This window comes from Podarcis liolepis, assembly GCF_965112155.1.
Source record: "Podarcis liolepis genome assembly, chromosome: 8".
NCBI lineage: Eukaryota > Metazoa > Chordata > Lepidosauria > Squamata > Lacertidae > Podarcis > Podarcis liolepis.
The window spans coordinates 28250521-28256520 of NC_139560.1; positions in this window are offsets into that span (position 1 = coordinate 28250521).

Sequence of the window (6000 nt, forward strand, 5' to 3'; positions counted from 1 at the left end):
ATTTCAGCAGGACTCTCTAAGCACTTTGCATAACCCAACAGTACAAATTTCACATTAAAAACTGACCGATATTACTGCTGCTGCTACTCCTACTTTCAATTATTATTATTATTCCACATTGCATAATGAAGCAACAAAAAACACCTCAGAACAATGTCCGTAAGTATTTAACTACTTTATGTTCCATTGTCAATGAAGTGACTTGGCCCATTTTGTAGAAGTCCCAAATCTATCCCTTTTTCCTACCTCAGGTTGTTGCAACACAGAGTGAAGACCAACCTGCTGGCTGCTGGTTCATTTTGCAGTTCCATCCTTTAGGCGTTTAAATTGTCCTAACCTCATTCCTCAACTCTGCACTTAACCCAGCCTTGGGCTGTTGAGTTTCTTTGAGCCTTTTCCTGCCATCAGATAGTAATGGCACATTCACACTATAATCAAGTGTTTCCAGGTGATGGCATACAGCTAAATTGGAGATACTATCTTGCCCTGAAAAAGGGAAAAAAACCACAGGCTGTCAGCTGAGCTATTGTTTTCCTTTCACTCTTTCTCTCTCCCAGATCCCACAATGGTTTCCACTCCTTCTCCACCACTCTCATTCCTGTTCCACTGGAAATCCTTTCTGTACGTGTTATTCTTGTTAGAAGGATATTCTCCCCCGCCTTCCTGCAAACCCACATCCCTTCTCCTACCTGAATACAGCAATTTGTTCCATTGCTATGTTCTCAGCACTCCCTATCTAAATCCAATTTTGTTCTCTTTTAAAAAGTGCACTTCAAACAACATCTTTTATGAACAAAATAAATAAATAAATTTGTTTTGATGTAGAACGGGCAGAGAGCAAAACAAACTATCGAATGTCTATCTTTGTCCCATCTCATGTACAGCTTGTAGGCTGATCTACAAAGCAGTAGGAACACAGAATTCAGTGAAAAGCAAACATAGCAGTGCATTTTGCTCTTTGCTCCTGCCAATTCCCATAAGATGCAACAAGGGAATTCTGGCCGATACATGCATGTTCAAATTCAACCCTGGATTGCCTTATTGTACTTTTAGTTTGGCAGGATTTCTGGTATTATTATTATTATTATTATTATTATGGCAATATTTGAGAAGTCTTTTTGCTTTAAATCAGGCTTCCTCACACTTGGCCCTCCAGATGTTTTGAGACTACAATTCCCATCATCCCTGTCCACTGGTCCTGATAGATAGGGATCATGGGAGTTGTAGGCCAAAAAACATATGGTGGGCCGAGTTTGAGGAAGCCTGCTTTAAACAAACGTTTTGCCTTTTATAATTCTCCTATTCAGCTATGTTGGCATTTTTTTTTGGACTTGTGGTAATAAATTTGCTTTGTGTATATATAAGATTTAAGCTGCTTATTGTAAAGAATCAAACTGTGAAGATCTGAACCACCTAACTATACCTTTCAAGTCACTTTTACAGAGGCTGAATCATGTACACTTTCCTGTGAACAAACTCATTAAACATAGTAGGACTTCAGTACAGTAGTGGTTAGGGTTGTGGTTTGGGAAGGGTAGCATTGCTCCTCTGGCTTCCCAAAGCTGAGTGTCACTTCTGGTTATCAGGGGAAGAGATGGAGAGGAGCTCAGGACGACATGGAAGCATCAGTGAGAGGATCAGATTGGCTCTGCTGCCATGGGCACACTAAGCTCCCTGCCACCTCACACTTCCCCATCTCCCTCTCAGTAACTGGTTGTGATGCTCAGCTTTGAAATGCCAGGTGAGCCCCATTGCCACACCTGCATTGTCTTGCCAACCTTTACTGTCCTCTTTTTAAAGAGCTGCAAGAAGATATTCCTCCATTTGAAGGAGTCTGGTCCAAGTCTGGCTTAAACAATTAGATGAAGTTGAGCAGGAGCCTTGAAGTTGGCCATCAACAGTTGGCATGCAAACAAAGCCTGAACAGGCACATAGGTCAACTGGTCACAGATTCCTCCCACTATAATAATAATAATATTATGATAATAATAATAATTTATTATTTATACCCCGCCCATCTGGCTGGGTTTCCCCAGCCACTCTGGGCGGTTTCCAATATTAAAATACAATAGTCTATTAAACATTAAAAGCTTCCCATATTCTATTTCTATTTAAATCACAGAAATTATTTCTAAATTGGCATCCCTACATATAAACTGACACATGCAAATCATATACAGTAAGCCTGCAACTTGTGAAGGGGTTATGTTCCAGGGATTGCACCTAAAGCCAAAATCACATATAGCCAAAACACATTGGGTTCAATGGTGGGTGGGATTGCCAAAGTCTTTCCCCCAAATGGCTACCTCCTTTCTGCCCCCTACTTATTTATTTAGCCAGCCAAGCGTCTCCACCCCCATCGTTCTACCCGGACACTGAGGTCCAGCACTGAGGGCCTTCTGGCAGTTCCCTCACTGCGAGAAGCCAAGTTACAGGGAACCAGGCAGAGGGCCTTCTCGGTAGTGGCGCCTTCCCTGTGGAACACCCTCCCACCAGATGTCAAAGAGAACCACAACTACCAGGCTTTTAGAAGACATCTGAAGGCAGCCCTGTTTCGGGAAGCTTTTAATGTTTGATGTATTATAGTATTTTAATATTCTTTTGGAAGCCGCCCAGAGTGGCTGGGGAAGCCCAGCCAGATGGGTGGGGTATAAATAATAAATTATTATTATTATTATTATTAAATCTGAATGTGCATAAGTTGCAGGCTTACTGTACAAATGTGTACCTTCTTTTATCCTCTTTTTTGGTAATATGTAAGTGGCCAGCCAAATGATGAGAAGTAGGCTGTAAAGGTTTAATTATAATTATAATTATAATTATAATTATGTGTGTGCGTATCCCCAGTCCTTTCTGAAAGTAAACCCTACTCTGATGGATCTTTAGAACAATCATCCAGTCTCATACATATTTATATATTTAATTTGGTTGTACTGTCACAGCTAAGTGGCTTAGCAAGCATGTCTGTTTAAGGCACACCATGGTCCCGTTTACATTTCCACTTTGTCGTTGGCTTGCTGTTTGATTGCTCTCAGGGGCAATTATTTCTGTCACGTGACAACCCCCTGCCCCACCCAGGCCTTTCTTCTGCCCCTAATTGCCACTGTCCCAGTCAATCCAATTCCTGTGACTGGGAAATGGTACTTTATCCATTAACTCTGTTTCTTTAAATTTCTGGGCAGAGAAAAAATAACAATCTCGGGCGATGGATAAAAATCTCCACTTTCAAAAATCTGGGATTCAGGTTTCTTTATAGACAACGCTTAGATCAATATCTCAGCCCTAAGTACATTGTGAGGTCCTTTACCAAGAGCTCTTATTGGCTTGGCAGATTATGAAGTGAACTTGTAGAAAGACAGTCAGCTACTTTTGTCCACTCACTAGAGCAATTATTAAATGACTCTGCTAAACCACTCACTCTGAATGCTAATCTTTTTAATGCTTCACTTGCATTTTGCAAGGCAGCACATTCCTAGATCTGTTGGACACAGATGACAGCTTCCTATGGAAACTACCTAGACATCTGAAATTGGCCTTTAATTGAAACCAGAGATGGGGAACCACCAACCCAAGGACCAAATGTGGCCCTCTAGCCCTCTCTATTTGGCCCGCAGGCCACATCCCAAGCCACACCGCTCACCAGACTTGATTTGCACCCTCCTTTTGTGTTTGCCTGGCTAGAATGTGGCCTTGAACTGGGACAATACTTTTTTCCAATGAGGAATTGCACACAGAGGATGGGGTCAAGCCTCTTTAAATAGTCAATGAGCATACCCAAGTGAAACCTGTATGCCTTCCCACACTGGGACAGCATCCAGGGTGGCGGCAGCTAGCCTGAAATGCCACTGATCCTCAAAGGAGTTAAGCATACTTCTTGCCTTGATTCAGGTTAAAGAGTGGTGTGTGTACATATATATACAACTCTGTTGAACAAAGGTAAAATTAACATTCATTGCTCCACCCACCCACCACCATGTGGCCCTCAGAGGTTTGCCCCAATGGGAATATGGCCCTGAGGTTGAAGAGTCCACAACGCTGATTTATATCATGTGAAGAATGTGATAAGTAAAATTTCACCTTTGGTGATTTCATGCAAGGTGGTCCTTGTGTGCAAGGATGAATTAATATTTTGGGCATTTGAAGTTATTTATAGTACAAATTCATTGTCTAAAAGACTGGAGCATGGGTAGGCAAACTAAGGCCCGGGGCCTGGATCCGGCCCAATCACTTTCTAAATCTGGCCTGCAGACGGTCAAGGAATCAGCATGTTTTTACATGAGTAGAATGTGTCCTTTTATTTAAAATGCATCTCTGGGTTATTTGTGGGGCCTGCCTGGTGTTTTTACATGAGCAGAGTGTGTGCTTTTATTTAAAATGCACCTCTGAGTTATTTGTTGGGGCATAGGAATTTGTTCATTATTATTTTTCAAAATATAGTCCGGCCCCCCACAAGGTCTGAGGGACAATGCACTGGCCCCCTGCTGATAAAGTTTGCTGACCCCTGGACTGGAGAGTAAGGAATTTTCAAACAAATGCTTGATGCAATCAGCTTATGTCTGCAGATGCAAATTTGTAGGCTGGGGCTTATAAAAATAACATCTAATTGATTCAGGCGCTTACAGCCATAATATGAAAGGTTACAATTAAATGTCCTATAAGACTTCACAAAAAATGAGAAGAAAATCCTTAAAGACTCTAACGTCAGTCCTTAGCATGCCTATTTGGAAGCCAACAGTTCAATCCTATACAAAATCCCTGCTCAGAAGTAAGTTCTGTGGAGTTCAGCAAGATTTACTTAAAGATTCATAGGATTGAAGCCATATTTGCTTGATAGCTAAAAACAGCCCCAATGATAACTTCTTCAAGCACAAGGACACTGCAGTAATTCAGTCGTAAAGTAACTAGTGCAGTGACTACTGTGGGCAGGCTCTCTTAGTCCAGGAATGTCCAGAGCTGTCACAGCTGGTAAAAGGCGCGTCTAGCCACTGAAGCGACCTGAGTTTCCTGTGACAGAGCTGGATCCAGAAGCACCTGCAAACAGAGAACCTGATCCTTCACATGGAGGGCAACCCCATCCAGGGTAGGCAACTGACTAATTTCTCAGTCACAGGAACTTCTCACCCATAGTGCCTCCTGTCCTACATGTAATGCATGTGTTTTACCAGTAAGCAACAGACATTCACCTAAAACGTAAACTTTTATATTGCCATTCCACAAAAATTGTACCATGATGTGAATGGACACAGTTGTTGTCTTCCAAATAATAATATTTTTATTTATTTATTCATTAAATTTGTATACCACCCTTTATCCAAAGATTTCAGAAAAAAAATTAAAAAACAAAATACATAATAAAAACAAGAACAAAACAAACCCATAACTGTCACCACAAGCACATTTAAAAGGAATGTTAATCAGCCAAAGGCCTGGTTGAAGAGGAATGCTTTTGCCAGGCACCTAAAGTTGTATAATGAAGGGACCAGGCAAGCTTCCCTGGAGAGAGCATTCCACAAAAGGGGGAAGTCGCAATGTGTATTCACCTGGTGAAATATTATGATTTCAGAATTAGGCAGTTTTCAGTGCTTCAACATTAATTATTATGGTTTTACTATTTATTGATCAAAAATATTTCACCCTAGATAGATGATAGATAGAAAGATGATAGATGATAGATAGATGATAGATAGATGATAGATCAATAGATAGATATAAATAGATGCATCAGTGCAAAGTCTGTGAATTCCAGATTCACATCTGGATGATGAGAGTTCCAAATAAATGTTATGAATACTTTTCAGTGAGTGCTGCCAATCACATTTAGCTGACTGTCACTGCTCATCAGTGTATCACTGAGCTTGGGAACATTGTGGAACTTGTCAACATTCATATGTGAGCATCAACCACCATAACATTTTGGACATTCTCTGTACCATAGGACTGGACTGAAAGACATGCTTAGTCAGATCCATAACCCTACATATGTTCTGAAGCATAAGCATA